Here is a 15,820-nt window from a genome sequence, read left to right as displayed (position 1 = left end):
ATATGAATACACCAACAGAAACTTACTGTGACCTCTACAGCAGATCACAAAGTAAATTCAAATACATTTGATATCACTGAAATGGTTTGTAGGATGACTTTTGAATTCATGGCACTTTCAAATATCAAAGACCATGATTCCAAGGAAGTTACAGCTCTGGATTCAGGTTACTACTGACAGTAAGCTTTTCTACCGAGTCATCCCTTACTTCACACTTTTGGAGGACGAAAACTTGGCATTGGAAAATATTTAGTACGTAATCCAAATTCCAAGATCTATCAGCACATCAGTAATTACAGCTCTACCCAAGACATACCAGAATAACAATTCAATAATTCTCACTTCAAGAACCAGTAAAAAAACCTAATGTTGATGTAGCTTAATGTAATGTTGTCGCTTCTCATTTAATTTTTACCAAGAGGTATCTTTTTCACTCAAACAAGCATAAGAAAACTTCTCTTCAAGTCAAAATCCTTTTCAGAAACTAAACCAGATACACAGTATACCGATGTCATCTTACCAACAATTTCAATTCACCAAAGTCTGTTGAGGTCCTAGCCACTTAACATGTCCTGTCCTCTTTACCAATATGCCAATATTCTTGCCTTCACAAGTGCTGGTAATCTTAATTAAGTAATCATACTTGAAATCTTATTTATAAATAACGGTAAATACAATGCTCCCTGGTAAAATTCTGCAAGTTCCAGCCAACACTACGGAAAAAAAAAAATCATATTGCTTATCAGGAAATAAGCTTAATCAAAGAATAACAAGACAGTAAAGGACAATGCCTTGAAATGCCTTTAATAGTGATACTCTGACTGAAAAGGAATACAGTTTAAATGCTATGGTGATTAGTCATGCTAGGTAAATGAAGGATGAGAACGGATTACCCAACCGCTGTTCATTTCAGATTCAGTTAGTGTGATGGCCAACTACCGTCCCTAAAGGAGTTGTGTAGCCCAGATAATTCTTTGCACACAAACGAAAAATAACCAATTTACAAAAAACATAGAAAGACACTGACTGCCCAACTTCATATTACAAATCAATGCAAAACTGTGTTTAGAAACAGAAGTTCAAAGCTCTTGGTAAGAACTAAGTTTACTAAATTTCTCCTATTAGTAACAACACTCTGAAGACCACCAGTGTATTACTCAAAATTAGATCAAGGCCGAAATTTTATTTCTAAACGCAAAACAAAACATCTTTCTTTAGCTGGAATCTAGCATTCCAGGGGGCATCTATTATCATTGCTGCTATTCACAAAAAAAAACAAAAAAAAATAAAACCCAAACCAATCTACACAAATTAGATCAAGGTACAATAAACAGGTAAACTGCAAAGGTTCAAATTATCAGCATCGCATTAGTCTGAACTTAGGCCTCTCCAGTTACTTAGCTACAGACTTCTGAACATCTGAGAGAATTCAATACAGGTTCAAAGCCCATATTTTAACAAGAAAGGAAATACTACAAGAAAAATAAATTCTTAATTCTTTTCGCACAGGAGAAGCACCTGCTAAAGATATGCATAGTGCTCATAGAAGTTTCTTAGGGCAAGACTACCTGATCAGGCTTATTTACCAAGTTATTCAGGAATAACACAAAAGAACTAATGGAGAAATTTTACAAAGGGGATCCAGGAAGAACTGATAAAAATAGACGAAACAAGGAGATGGAGAAGGAGGGATCAAGCTAAGGACAGCAAAAGGGCTAAAATGCATTTCCTGCAAAAAGAAAAATTTACTTCCTGTCAGCAGCAACTTCAACAGATTTTACTGATTCACATATCTGGATCATTTCATGTTATTTTGCTTGATGAGGAACTGCAGTACAGAATCCAGGACCTAACATCCTAAGTTCTGAGTCTTAATTCAAACAGTAGTTTGTTGTTTGACCTTGTACGAGGCATATGCACATTTCCAAAACTGTGCATGCAGGTACTGGTTTTACCTTTTCAAATGCAAACATTCTTCTATTACACTTGTATGTCAACTGATCCAGAATTGCAAAAACGGGTGGGAGTTGTAACTCAAAGCCAGAGAAACAACTCTACTTTACCACAAAATGTAGTGTGCAGAACCAGCCACAGATTAATTAAATTGGCTTACGATAGGTGTTAGTGACTAGAAGAGCACAGTTAAGACACAAACTCAAAACAACTTCCTTACAATTGCTTCAGATTTTCCTGTGAGGAACGTTGAACACATTTTTCTTTAAGTATTTCACCAAAATCCATAAATACAAGGAAGTGCTGAGAGGGTTCAAATGACAATCTGTAAAATGTAATACCCCTAAAAGTACTTTTTAAAACGGATGGAAAACCCCAAGAACATTCCAGCTCACTTGCGCTGGCCTTTAGGCTAGAAATTCTCAGAGGGAAAAAGACAAAAAAAAAAAAAAAAAAAGGCAAGAGGCGGTTAAGCGTATTGCTCGCCCATGAAGTTAGGAATAACACTGACACGGGGGAGGGGGAACCCCCGGTGCTCCCGGGCCTGCTCGCGCCGGGCGCGGTACTTCCGAAGCGCCGGGAAGCCGCGGCCAAGGCCCGCGCGCCCAGCTGACAGGGGCCGGGAAGCGAGGCCGGTCCGTGGCGCGCGGCGGGCTGACAAAGCCCCCTAGCGGCCGCGCGGCGAGGCCAGCGCGCGGAGCTCCCGCCGCACGGCGGAAGGCACGCGCTTCCCAAACCGCGCGAGCCCCGTCTCGTCACGGCGCAGCGAGAAGGCACCCGGGGCCTCGCTCCCGCAGGCACGTCAGGCCCGCGAGCGCGCCGCGGTAACGACGCCGGCAGCGGCCAACGCCGAGCACGCGGCTCCGCCAAGCCCCGCTACCCCGGCGCGGGCCGCAGAGCGCCCCCCCCCGGCGGCGGCTGCCGCGCGTCACCCCGGGAAGCCAGCGCGCAGCGGCCCGGCCGGCGGCGGGCAGCGACGCGGGGCGGCCTCGCGTGTGGTGCGGGAGGGCCCTGCAGGGCGCCGGGACGCCCCCGAAGCTCTGCGGCAAGTCCCCGGGCACCGCCAGCATCCGTCGCATATCCTCGCCGGCCGGAACGGCGCCGTTTTCGCACCCTCCACTCCAGCACCCGCCCCCGGAGGGGCTCGTGCAGAGCGATCCGCGCCCGCGGCCGGCGCTTCTCCTTCCCGCGAAGTTTGCTCACGGAGAAACACCTACGGCCTTGGGAAAGCACGTCTCATCCCGCGCCTCACAAACACGTGCGGCGGTTGAGTCCGCCGGTGCCAAATATCACATTTTAAAACAATTTAGTCTGAGCCTAAAGCACTCAGCCAGCCTACCTCGCACACGCAACACCTTAGCTGAAGTAAAGCCCCGTACCGGGAGCTGCAGGCATTTGGGTGCAAATATTTACATTTTTACAACGCTGGCAGCTGCTTTATATAGGGATACTTTAAAAAAAAATGCATACTATTCAAGCTCGGTATGTTCCAAGCTTAAAAGCAACTTATTATACGAAAACAAGCCAGTGATCATGTAACAAATGCTTAAACAACTTCTGATACTTTAAGTACCACAGACTCTTCCAAAAAACTACGGTATTTACATCATACTTCCTTGGCTCTAGTAGCACCCAGTTTCAGTGGAGTACTATAAATAGAATTTTAACAATTTCAGTCCTTCTTAATTTTCCAAGAAGCACAAAGGACAGCAAACCCTTATAAAAATGCACCTGGATGAGTATTTGTTACACGCTCGTTTCAGACACGCACTATACATTTAAAATACAGATGGGGTTTCTGAGAAAGCACTGAGGTCCGAACGCTGCTGTCACTGCCGGAAGCAGCTGTGACACCGAGGAACCCTGGGCAGGTACGGCAGCGTGACAGAGAACAGCCGCCTGCGAATTCCTCACTTGTTCATGAAACCAGTACAGAAGGACCAGTGCTGTCACTGGCCTCAGCGCACAGCGTTAAAATGGGTGTCCAACTGACCAGCAAACACTGTTCTCTCTTCACTGTCCTTACTCTGCAGTGTGGAGTTTTAAAATTTCTGTCAAGGATCTTTATTAAGAAGAAAAAGAAAATCCTCCAGTCATCTGCATGACACTGAACTACAGAATACACACATACCCCCACAGGCCTATTTCGGTCTCAATTAGAAACATTTCCCTCCTACTTATTAAGGAAATATTCCACGCCGACACCAAAAGCGACACAGTAGAGGGCAAAAGGGGGGGCACGGGGGAAGAGTGGGGTGGATTCTGGGGGGGAAGGTGACAAGTCTGTCTTCCTCTTATAACGTTCTTTCTTCTGTTTCTAATTAAAACAGTGATTTACACTCCTTATGCCCGATATTTACAACACCGTGGCATTGTATCTGTCTATCTCTGGTGCTTTCCTTGGGTGGAGAGAGTCTAAAGGTTACGCTGGTTGAAGGGATTCTCAAAATGCTCACGAGCTGCAACACTGCACCCGGCTTACCCTGTTTCAAAGCCTTAAAATCCACCTGGTGGAAAACCAGAAATGCACACACACCATCAGGAGAGCGAAGTTTTCTGAAATGTGGTATCGAGCAATATTTGAAGGTGAAAAGAAGGAGGAGAGGAACTGACAACTGTTCAAATTTAGTAGAGAATGTAAAGAACAGAGAAGCCGAGAACGAGTAGAAGGTGGCAATAAGGAGGAAAAGAAGTACAGAGAAAGGAGAACAGAAAAGGGGGGGGGGGGGAAGGCAGCAGGAAGGGAAGAAGGGAGGAAGCTAAAGGAGTAGTGGGAAGAAGGGAACGGGGAAGGAAGAAGAGAGGCGCAGGGAAGCTCCCCTTCCTGCCTCCCTCCCTCCCTGGAGAGCCGTGACCAGCTGGCAGCCTCGCACGGCAGGCTCAGACCCTCCCATTGCTCAGGCCTTCGTCACCTGTCTGGGACCAGGCGCTCGCTCCCTGCCCTCCCCGCCTCCCCTCCCTCCCTCCCCTCCCTCGCGTGGAGGTGCCGAGAGGGCCGAGCGGTGGGGGGGCGGGGGGCCGGCTCCCCACGCCAGCCCCAGCCATCGCTCTGAACTGGTTACAGCCAGCGGCCGCCGCACCAGCTCGCCGGGCTACGGCCGCCTCCTCCCCCCAGCCCCCCTCCGCCCGCCGGGCCGGGCCGGGCCGGGCCTCCCCGCTCCGGGCCAGGCCGGGCCGGGCCGGGCCAGCTCCCGCGGGACCGGATTCCTCCCCTCCTCACCTCGCGCCGTCGGGATCCGGCTCGGCGGCGGGAGCGGCAGCATTCCCGGGACGCTCTCTCCACGCCGGTGCCCCCGGCGGCTTTTCCTCCCCGCGGGGCTCTCTCGGCTCTCCGGCCCGCAGCTCCCGAGCGCTCCCGGCCGCCGCAGCCCCGTCCCACCTCTCCGCTCCCTCCCCGGCGCTCTCGGCTCAGTAATGGCGGCCGCCGAGCTTCCCCGGCTCTCGCTTCGCTGACGGAGTCTCTCTCTCCCCCTAACTTTACCTCAGCAGCTTCCCTCCCCTCCCCCCTCCCCTCCCTCCCTCTCTCCCTCCCGCCGCCGCGGCTCAGCGCGCGCCCGTCCGGCCAGCTGCGCGTGCGCGGGGAAGCGCCTCTTCCTGCTGCCACTGGATTCCCTGGGAAGCCTGGGAGAGCGCGCGCAGCCGCGGCCGGCCGCGCGCGCACGCGCGCCGCGCCGCCTCACCCCCGCGGGCCCGCGCGGGCGCGCGCGCGCGCGCCGGGCGCCTGTGCCCCGGTGGCCGCACGGGTAGCGCGGGGAGCCGGGAGGGCGAGGGCCGCGAGTTCTAGTCCCGCCTCGGACAGCGACGTCGGCCGGGACGCCGCGGCGCTCCCCGCGTGGGAGCGGCTCCCAGGTGCGGCCGGGCGGGCGCGCGGGGCGTGGGCGGCGGCGGGGCTTGCTCCCGGGCGCGGCCGGCGGCGTGGAGGGGACGGGACGGAGCGAGCCGGAGCCCAGCCTGTGCCCCTGCCCAGCAGCCGTGCCCCCAAGGGGCGAGAATGGCGCCTGGCTGGGGTGGAACCGAAAGACAGCCAAAATGCAGCGTTGGTCAGCGCTGCTCGCCCGCTTCTCCCTTGCCAGGCTGCTGGTAACTTGCCACGGTGTTTCCTGGGTTTAGCCAGCCTAACGCAGCGCCTGGCTCTTTGTTGAATCGCTCAAAAAGCGAGGGCTGGCAGCAGGGCCTGCCCTGCGGCCTACGGGTGTGACGGCTGAGGCGTCCGCCTGCGAGGGAGGTGTGGGACATCGCTTCGCCAGCGACACCGGCCGCCTTGACTGGTCCGCGGCCAAACGGAGCCCACACTGCCCAGTGCCATCCCTGCGCTGCCCAGCGCTGTCCACACCTGCCACCGTCTTGCTGGGGGCAAAATCCCTCTGCCGCTCTCCGAGGCCTTCTTGGCTGTAACGAAGGCCCATGAAGCGCTCCCATGGTCCATGTCCCATTTTACTTCTAACCACAACATTTTAAAACATTATGGTTTGTTCTGTGCAATTTTACGTATTAAAACATCTTAAAGTTTTACATCTGAAAGTAGGAGTTTCAATGGTGAAAAATTCAGATCCCTTCTAAAGATGCATTCCCTGTAAGCTTGAATTTTTGGGAAAATTCTAATTAGCTAAACTTTTTTCTGTTAAATTGGAGCGAACAGCCTTGTGTGGACACTGGCTTACAGGAGAGTATTTCTAGAAATACTCATCTTATGTAGGTCCTCACTAAAGTGATGTAAAATTATTTGACACAGTAATCACAGCATCTGCTCAAGAGTTTTTGAGGTCACATACTAGTTCTCAAAAAAAAAAAACAAAAAAAAAAAAAAAAAAACAACAGGCAAGCTAAACAAGCCTAAAATCACAACTTAATTTTAATATGAATTGCCTATTTTTGAGTTTCTTGTGGTTTTTTTGTGCAGACTACATACCTTGGGGTATTAAAGCCCCATTTCACATTACCAGAGTTAAAACCTTATATTCATATGAAAAAACATCTTTTGAGATTTCTTAGCTTAGAAATTTAAAGAGGTGAGATCTGTATCCTTCTGAAACTCTGCATAGGTATTAATGACCTTAAGCTGTTAATGAATTTTCATAAAGTTCCGTGTAGAAGACCTTGCACGTGGAAGTCCTCTCATGTAGGAATTGATTGTATCACTTACTTTGATCCTGATCTGAGTCAAAAAAAAAAACCCTCAGCAAAACGAGTAGGCTTACATGGGTATAGATGTCAAAAAAAAAAAAATTTAATGAAGCAGGACGCGAGCTTGGGAATAGCAGGCAGCCTTTCCCAGCCAGCTCAAATGTGAAGCATGGAAGGACAGTGAGGAGTGCTTCAGTTAGAAGCAAATGTTAGTTACCACCATTAGTTACAGCGAGGATGGAGGTGCTCTCTTTGCAAGGATGCACAGCGACTGGACAAAAGGCAACATGCGCAGGTAGCTTCTCATGATGTTAGTCACCAGTAGACACACCATCAACTCCAAAAGCAGTCCTCAGTGAAAGAAAGGGACAGGTCTCCAGGCAGAATTAGATCAGCTAATTCTTCTTCCTCTGACCCTAAATATTCACATAAAAATTAATGAAATAGAGGAAGACTGTAAAGTCAGAAATTGATTTTTGATATAGATTTCCTCACATCAGGTCACCGCAAGAAGGCGAAACTGATGTGCGGAAACTCCATTTGCTTCTTGCCTTCCAGGAAGCATGCAAAGTTCTGGCAGGCTACAGTAGGCAGCTTGCTATGATTTTGCAGAGCTTATTAAACCCTTTGATTTTGGATAAAGCTACAACAAGTCAAGAATTATGGCCAACGAACCAGCAAGCGGGGTTATGAGCAGATTTATGACACTGTTTTTCCTAGACTCCATGAAATTTATAAGCTTTGCAGTTTAATGTTAACTGTTGGGTAGAGATATACACATAGCCTATTTCAGATGCATATTAAGAAGACATGCAAGGTTCATAAAGTTTCACAGGGAAAGTGTTGAGAAAATTGCAAATCTGTAGACATACAGGTAGTTTTATGCCCTTATGAGAGCATAATAATTAGAGCTACAGGGCTAGTTAAAGATTTCATGTCACTAATGAAGCAATAAGATAAATGAAAACAACACGATCAAAGTATTTTTTAGTATGGAATTTTATTAAAATAGTTCAGAAATATTTTGTGAATATTTGTCAGAAGAAATCTTTCAAAAAATCTTTTCCGTGACTGAGAAGAATACAGGGATAGTGACAGCTTAGAGAAGGCGCAAAAATAAAATACAATAATGAAATCCAATTAATAATTTAGCTAAGTTAGTGTTTTTTTAATTATACAGAGAGACATTTCAGAGAAATTTAGTAAACCTTGAGAAACTCAGAAGAAAGTCATTAATGATGTATGTTTGTTATTTATAACAGCTATTGTTATCTGAGCCTTTTTCTGTAGCAGATTTCCCCTTAGAAACACCCTCATACTTCAAGGGCTGATGATAAACACAAATAAAGTAACCTTCCAGATACCTAGAAGACTATGCAAGCAAGCAAAGAATGGATAGATTGCTTGTCTTCCCTTTTGGACAGCAGAGCCTTAGGAATAGATAACAAGAGCAGCAATCTGCCATTTCCCTACCTCGTTCTGTCTCTCATTAAGCAAGGCCAAACAAGAGAAAAGTTTGTATCTCACTTTCCCCGTGCTTCTGGAATTGCGGGATTTCAAACCACAGATCAGATCAGCAATGCACACACTGCTCACAGGTACAGCATTTTCTTAATTGCCTTCGCTCTTCTGTCGTTGCTTTCTTTACACCACTTCGAAGTGCAAAGCAAGCAATCTTACCAGTGTACTGAACCAAAAATCAATGTGCTGATGTTGGTTGTAGAACATGAAATCTGCCCGTATTATTTTACCACAAGCTGCTTTTCAGACTTCTTCCCCAACATCCCTCATTAAGCAGCAGAACTGCCAGGTCTGTCTCACTTCAAGGAGAAGGCACCGTTTTGCATAAAGTCTAAGAATCCATGTTACAGCACCTTCTCTGTGAGAAAAATCTTCACACACTTTGAAAATGTTCTACTATTTACACTCATGTTAATTCATTGCATTGCATGTAAAAACATTTGTATACAGGAAGAGAGGGCAAAATAGAAGCGTAAATTCTTACACCATCATCTCAAATTATTGAGGAAAACCTGTTTGGTTTCTAATAGGAGTCACTTAGATAGATGCATTCACTTACTTAAGAGGCCCACATCACTGCGAAATTCCATGATGTTAAGGGGAAAGCTCACCAGCGTTACTGCTTTCCTGTTCATCAGTACACCTGACAAAACAAATAATGGGTAGAATATTCCCCTCTTTACCTTTCTTCTAATCTTCACCCTTGTTCTTGCGTGGGGGTTCGAGTTTTGGGGTTTTCTTTAAACAAATCTTCTGTTAATTTTTAAATTTAATACAACATCGATCACCATTTTTCACTAGTTTGGATGATCTACCATTTCAAAAGGAACATCAGGAGTGTGATCAGTGATTGCACCAAACCAAACTTATACAAAATCAAGCATTTTTCCCTGTGGTACTCTTAAGGATTCTTCACATAAATACAGAAAGCTATTAATAAACAATCAGTTTGCCATAGATCACTGTTTGGGTTTCTAGAAGTCAATTATTTTGGAAATAAATTATGGAAGATTTTATTCCTTTAAGTTTTTATTGACCTTCTGTGCAGCAGAATGCTATTTTATCTATTGAAAACTGAAACGTAAATAAATATTTGAATATGTCAATGCACTGCTTTATACAAGTCAGCTATATGCAACAGTGTTTCCTAAAATCATAATTCCGTTTAATGATTTCTGAGTCAAGATTATTATTATGGATACCCACAAAAGGATGTACTTTTTTCTCATTCCATGGCTTCACTATGGTTTGGTTAAATGTAGTGACAGAACCATCATTCTTTCCACATCTGTAAGAAAATCAGGTAGCATCGAAAGGGTTTTTAATTGGTTTTTGGTTTTGTGTTTTTCTCCCCACAAAATCTGTTATTTTAGATGACATTGCCTAATAGTGGGCAGCGTACAGGCAAACCATACAAAAGCATGGTCAGTACCTCTGCTATTACTTGATGGGGTATTTTGTCAACACATTATGTTCTTGCCACCCTGATCACACCTGCAGACCAGCGTGGTGCTACATAACCATATTCCTATGTACTAGCAGAAGAATAGTCTCTTCATAGGGGTTAAACAAAAAGCAGTTTTTAAGGGGACTTTGAGCAGACCATGTTGTACAAGAAAGCTCTTTTTCCTGTCCCCCTGTACTCCTGAGCAAGGCACAAAAAATTCTGCTCGTGAAAGAGCAGTAAACTGGAATCTGCCATACAAAAGAAGTTGTTCCATGATTTAAGTTGGATCAAAACATCCATATCACGCTCCACTACAAGAATGACAGCTACCAGATTCACATAATCAGCTCTTTGTGCCATGACTCTTGCCTTTTTCTAAGCCGTGCTATGTTCCACTCTGCCGATGTGAAGCCCGTGACTCTTAGAGACTGGAAGATCCCCAAAGAGTGCAGAAAGATTCAGCAGACCACAGGAGAGAGACAGTGTACAAAGACGTGGAATCCAGTTCTACTTCTAAGAATTAACTGGAAAAGAAAATTAGCCAGACACCTTACATGTTCTAGTTTACAAAAAGAAAGAAAAAATCTGTTTCAGGAGAAGTTTAGCGCTTAGGTATATACTAGCGAGACCTAAACACTCAGGAGAGAGCTCAATATAGAGAAGGCAATAGCCAGTCGTTCTGGTTTGGTATTTCACTTAAAATGAGCCAGTTTTAACTCCTGCTCCAAACCCCTGGCTGCTCTAGCCCAGCCTCGCAGAAGCATTGGCTTCAGCAGAGCCCCAGGACACCCGCAGCACCCTGCGCCCTTTGCTGGTGCCCACAGCCTCCTCTCCCGCCGACGGAGGCTACTGCTGTAACCCACGCAGGTTTGGATACTGGTTCCTGTGAACTTACTGATGATAACTCATTTCAGTACAGGCGTGAGTCTGATGAAGGATAGATTTTTATGAACAACATCTCTTCTGTTGCTTGCTTGCTTGTTGAAATCAGTGAGGTAAGCATTAGGAGCTGCTGAGAAGAGATTACACTTATCACAGGTGAACAAGAAGAGGGCTGCGAGGAGAAGATACCAGAAAAGGCTCCTGGGGACAAGGACATAAAGGAGGCTTACTTTTGCTATCTTCACGTCTCCCTGTGTGTTTTCAGACGACTCAGGCTTTTCTGTTTAGAGGCACAGTGGTTGTAGGAGTAAGGGGAGGAGAGAGAGTTGGGACTAAAAAGATTTTCTTGATTGCTTTCTGCTAAGTAATTAGTATCAATATGTTTTTGTTTCAGATGCCTCGGGGATAATAGAGCTTTAGGAAATGGGTGGATATCAGTTGCCTGTTTGCTTTACAGCTATAATTGAGAATTTCTTTTTCTAAAAGGGGGGAAAAAAAAAGGTGCTAAATGTGCCTCGAGAGAGGTGATGAAAATATTATGACACTAGTCAAGATGATTGCAAACACGGTGAGGCTGAAATGTGTTCAGCTGACCTAACTAAGCATGAATAATACATTGCTTCATTTGACTACAATATTACTGGTCAAATTCCAAATATATCAAGGTGATTGCAATAACCAAGTTGTTGTAGTATCAGATGCTAACAGTTTAGATGTTACAAGAAAAATATGCTAAAATACTAAGTTTCTAAAGAAACAGTACTAAACATTGTGTTTCAAAGCAGTCTTCCCTGTAAAGCAAGCACCTTTCCTTCTCTAATAAAGAAGTTGTAAGACACTGCAGTTTTTTAATATCACAAGAAGAGCAGTTTCCTCCAAATTGAAAACATCTAAGGAGATTTAAAGACAACAAATTCTGTGGGAAGGAGCGGGGAGGACATGCGTTTTACCAACACACTACAAGTAGAAAATGATCACACCATTGATTGTGTTGGCTTCTGCTATTGAAACTATCCTTGTAAAGATATTTTACTTTTTTATAAATTGTCTTGAATAGCAAATCTAATAGAAATAAAGAATGTTCACCAACTACCAAGAATCTGATTGTAGGCTGCAGTACTTTCAAGCCAAATTACAATTTTAGGGCTGTACCTCCCTGTACATAAAGGGAGACCTAGGGAAGAAGCATGCTGTAAAGGACTGCCGGCTCTTGCATTAAAGATTGGAGAGGCTGAATAGGTTTCTGTTTAGTATACGTACCAGACACCTGGCTAAAGGCAAACAAATACAGCTACAAAATACGTCCTCTTGAAATCTGCTGTTTGTGCATGTGTTGTGTTTTTTCACCAAAAGTGCATGTGGCTCTTTTTTTCAGTGTGAAGAACACAGAACAGCCATTATTTTCCTAATAGGTGTTACTTGCCTTCAGCAGATACACAGTTCTGTTCTTTTGCCCAGTGGTATGAATCCAGTATATAGTCAGATGAAACTGCATTACAGAATCACAGAATGGTAGGGGTTGGAAGGGACCTCTGTGGGTCATCTAGTCCAACCCTCCTGCCGAAGCAGGGTCACCCAGAGCAGGCTGCACAGAACCTTGTCCAGGTGGGTCTTGCATATCTCCAGAGAAGGAGACTCCACAACCTCCCTGGGCAACCTGTTCCAGGGCTCCATCACCCTCAGAGGGAAGAAGTTCTTCCTCATGTTCAGGTGGAACTTCCTATGCTTCAGTTTGTGCCCATTGCCCCTTGTCCTGTTGCTGGGCACCACTGAAAAGAGTCTGGCCCCATCCTCCTGACACCCGCCCTGAAGATATTTATAGGAATTTGTAAGGTCCCCTCTCAGCCTTCTCCAGGCTGAACAAGCCCAGCTCCCTCAGCCTCTCCTCGTAGGAGAGATGTTCCAGTCCCCTCACCATACTCATAGCTGGACTCTCTCCAGTAGCTCTTCATCTTTCTTGAACTGGTGAGCCCAGAACTGGACACAGTACTCCAGATGGGGCTGCACTAGGGAAGAGTACAGGGGAAGGAGAACCTCCCTCGACCTGCTGGCCACACTCTTCTTAATGCACCCCAGGATCCCGCTGGCGTTCTTGGCAGCCAGGGCACGCTGCTGGCTTATGGTCAGCTTGTCATCCACCAGCACACCCAGGTCCCTCTCCACAGAGCTGCACTCCAGCAGGTCTGCCCCAAGCCTGTACTGGTGCATGGGATTGTTCCTCCCCGGGTGCAGGACCCTGCACTTGCCCTTGTTGAACCTCATCAGGTTCCTCTCTGCCCCACTCTCCAGCCTGTCCAGGTCTCGCTGAATGGCAGCACAGCCTTCTGGTGTATCCGCCACTCCTCCCAGTTTTGTGTCATCAGCAAACTTGCTGAGGGTACACTCTATCCCTTCATCTAGGTCATTGATGAAGAAGTTAAACAAGACTGGGCCGAATACTGACCTGTGGGGAACCCAACTAGTTACTGACCTCCAACTAGACTCAGCGCCGCTGATGACAACCCTCTGAGTTCTGCCATTCACAGAATCACAGAATCACAGAATAGTAGGGGTTGGAAGGGACCTCTGTGGGTCATCTAGTCCAAACCCCCTGCCGAAGCAGGGTCACCTACAGTAGGCTGCAAAGGATCTTGTCCAGGCGGGTCTTGAATATCTCCAGAGAAGGAGACTCCACAACCTCCCTGGGCAGCCTCAATTCACCTCACTGAATTAGGAGAAGTCAGGCCATTTGATCTCATAGTAAGTTAACAAAACATTAAGGACATTTACTCCTAAAACTTGGTTTCTGAGTTGTGACTCTGAAATGGGTTCGATATGCCTATGCCAAACACTTTTGATCTAGATCACGCATTAAAACACGTATGCATGAAAGTAGTCAGCAGAGCAAATATGTCTTGAAGGGTGTTGCCAAATAAAAGCCCAAGTTCTTATGCATCTACAATAAACAGGAAAAAGATCTTTTGTTGCCATTGTCAAATGAGTTACTGGATTTGTATGAACACATTTAAATACAAATCTAAATTTATTAATATAATGGAATTTTTGACATTACATTGTACAGCTCTCTTATTTAAGGTAATTTCTGCCATAAAGTATAACAGCCCAAATTTGGAAAGAAAAAAAGCAAAACCTTGGGATCTTTAAATCCTTGGTGTGAAGAATGTGTTTTGGAGTTCTGTACAACAGCAAACAAGTAGAACTGCGGAATGTATCCTCTAGAAACCTATTGTTCCTGCACATGTGTTCTATTTTTTCACCAGAAGTTTATGTGGCTCTTTAGCCTGTGTGAAGAATGCAGAACAGCCATGTTTTCATAATAGATGCTAATTGCCCTGAATAGATATGCAATCCTCTCCTTTTGCCCAATGGTATAAATTCAGGATAATACGCCTGTTTTCCCATTCTCTATACATAGATTTTACAGACTGCAGTCAAGAGGACTACTCTACTGAGTAGGAAAAACTTACATGCATATACATTTATGAGAACTGTCTCAATGAAGAACAATATAGAGATGTTTCTCATTTGGTGTCTGAAAGTCATTCTTTGCCATTTTTTTTCAGGTTCAGTTTTCTCTTGGTGATTTTCTTAGTTCCCAATGTTTCTTCCTCAGTAATTTTTACACTGTCTTTTCCACTTGCATGGTGGTGTTTTTTTGATATGTTGGTAAAGTTGAGAAAAGCCGTAGGGTAAAATTTTGATCCAGTTGGTATGAATGGTAAAATTTCCATTGACCGTCTGAAAGCCACAATTTATCTGACTGGGTGTTGCAGAAACGGGAGCAGTGGCAGAGTACCTTGTGTAGGTACGCTGTGCTGACAAAAAGAAGTTTAAAAAGAGCCAGAAAGTTCAATTCAGGTGGGTCTTTCGTATTTAAAGTCTTAAAATACTTTCCTCTTGTAAAAGTGATGTGTTTACCTAGTTAATACGACAATCAGTGTTTCCACTGTGAACTTTTTTCCTACATTCCTGCCTTTCCAGTTACACACGCGTGCGCGCAGACTCTCATGAGTACCACGTCAAATGGTGCGGCAACTGGCTGAAAGGCTCTGCTAAGAAGGTTTTGTTACTCAACAGCTGCTCTCCTCCTTTAGCGTTATTCATGAGCCTGCCAGCTTCTTCCTCTTCTGACAGTGAGTCTGTTGTGCACATGAAAGAGGTGTGGCACTCCTCTCTATCTTTGAACACATGAATGAGAGAAAATATGGTGTTTATTCAACAGTAGCTGTCATTATTACCATTTTGTTATCTTATAATCTAGTCCTTCTTTACAAAGTTTCATCCTTAGTAAGACTGAAAGGAAAACAGAAAGTAATCTTGTTAAGTGATGGATGTGTTTATGGATTATAAACCCTGTTACATCAAATAACTAATATGGTACTAAATTACTTTTGCAATTAGGGGAATTTTTATTTTCAGTAAAACAGGAAATTAACCACATTTCAGTCATTCTGGGTATTTTGAGGTAAATCAAATGTTCAAGCTGTATTCATAAATTTCATATAGATTTGCCTATGTAAACCATTTAAATTAGAGAAGCTGCAATGGTGCTATCTTGTTAAATGAGCAAAATGTTTTATTTTAAAAATCAGTCACTCTTCAACAGCCATGTGTCTGAAATTTTGAACACTATATCTGTAAGCAAAAATAAGCGCATTCCTTGGATTCCTGCTCACAAAAGTCATCTCTGCTCCTAGGAAGCTCCATGGACTTCTATTGCACCTGGCATACAAGTCATTTTTTTTTAACAAAAAGAGTAAAACTACACAGGAAATGGTTTCCCTGATCAAAAAATTTAATAAATACTATTTACTCATAAAAATATATGGAAGGAATTTCAAAACTGCGAAATGTAATTTAATGCAGTCCAGAAGTGAAGTAATTAATATTTTA

At 45.0% G+C, this 15,820-nt stretch overlaps 1 protein-coding gene across 1 annotated transcript in view; it reads right to left on the bottom strand.

Moving 5' to 3' along the window:
- Positions 1-5,433, bottom strand: part of ARHGAP5 (Rho GTPase activating protein 5) — a 54,459-nt gene extending 49,026 nt beyond the window's left edge. The window contains exon 1 of the mRNA XM_075425533.1: positions 5,174-5,433. The gene's annotated coding sequence lies outside the window, so the exon portion shown is untranslated. The remainder of the gene's footprint in view (positions 1-5,173) is intronic.
- Between the last annotated feature and the right edge of the window lie 10,387 nt (positions 5,434-15,820).

The sequence above is a fragment of the Opisthocomus hoazin genome, chromosome 7, assembly GCF_030867145.1.
Source record: "Opisthocomus hoazin isolate bOpiHoa1 chromosome 7, bOpiHoa1.hap1, whole genome shotgun sequence".
Lineage (NCBI taxonomy): Eukaryota > Metazoa > Chordata > Aves > Opisthocomiformes > Opisthocomidae > Opisthocomus > Opisthocomus hoazin.
This window is presented reverse-complemented; position numbering and strand designations above follow the sequence as displayed.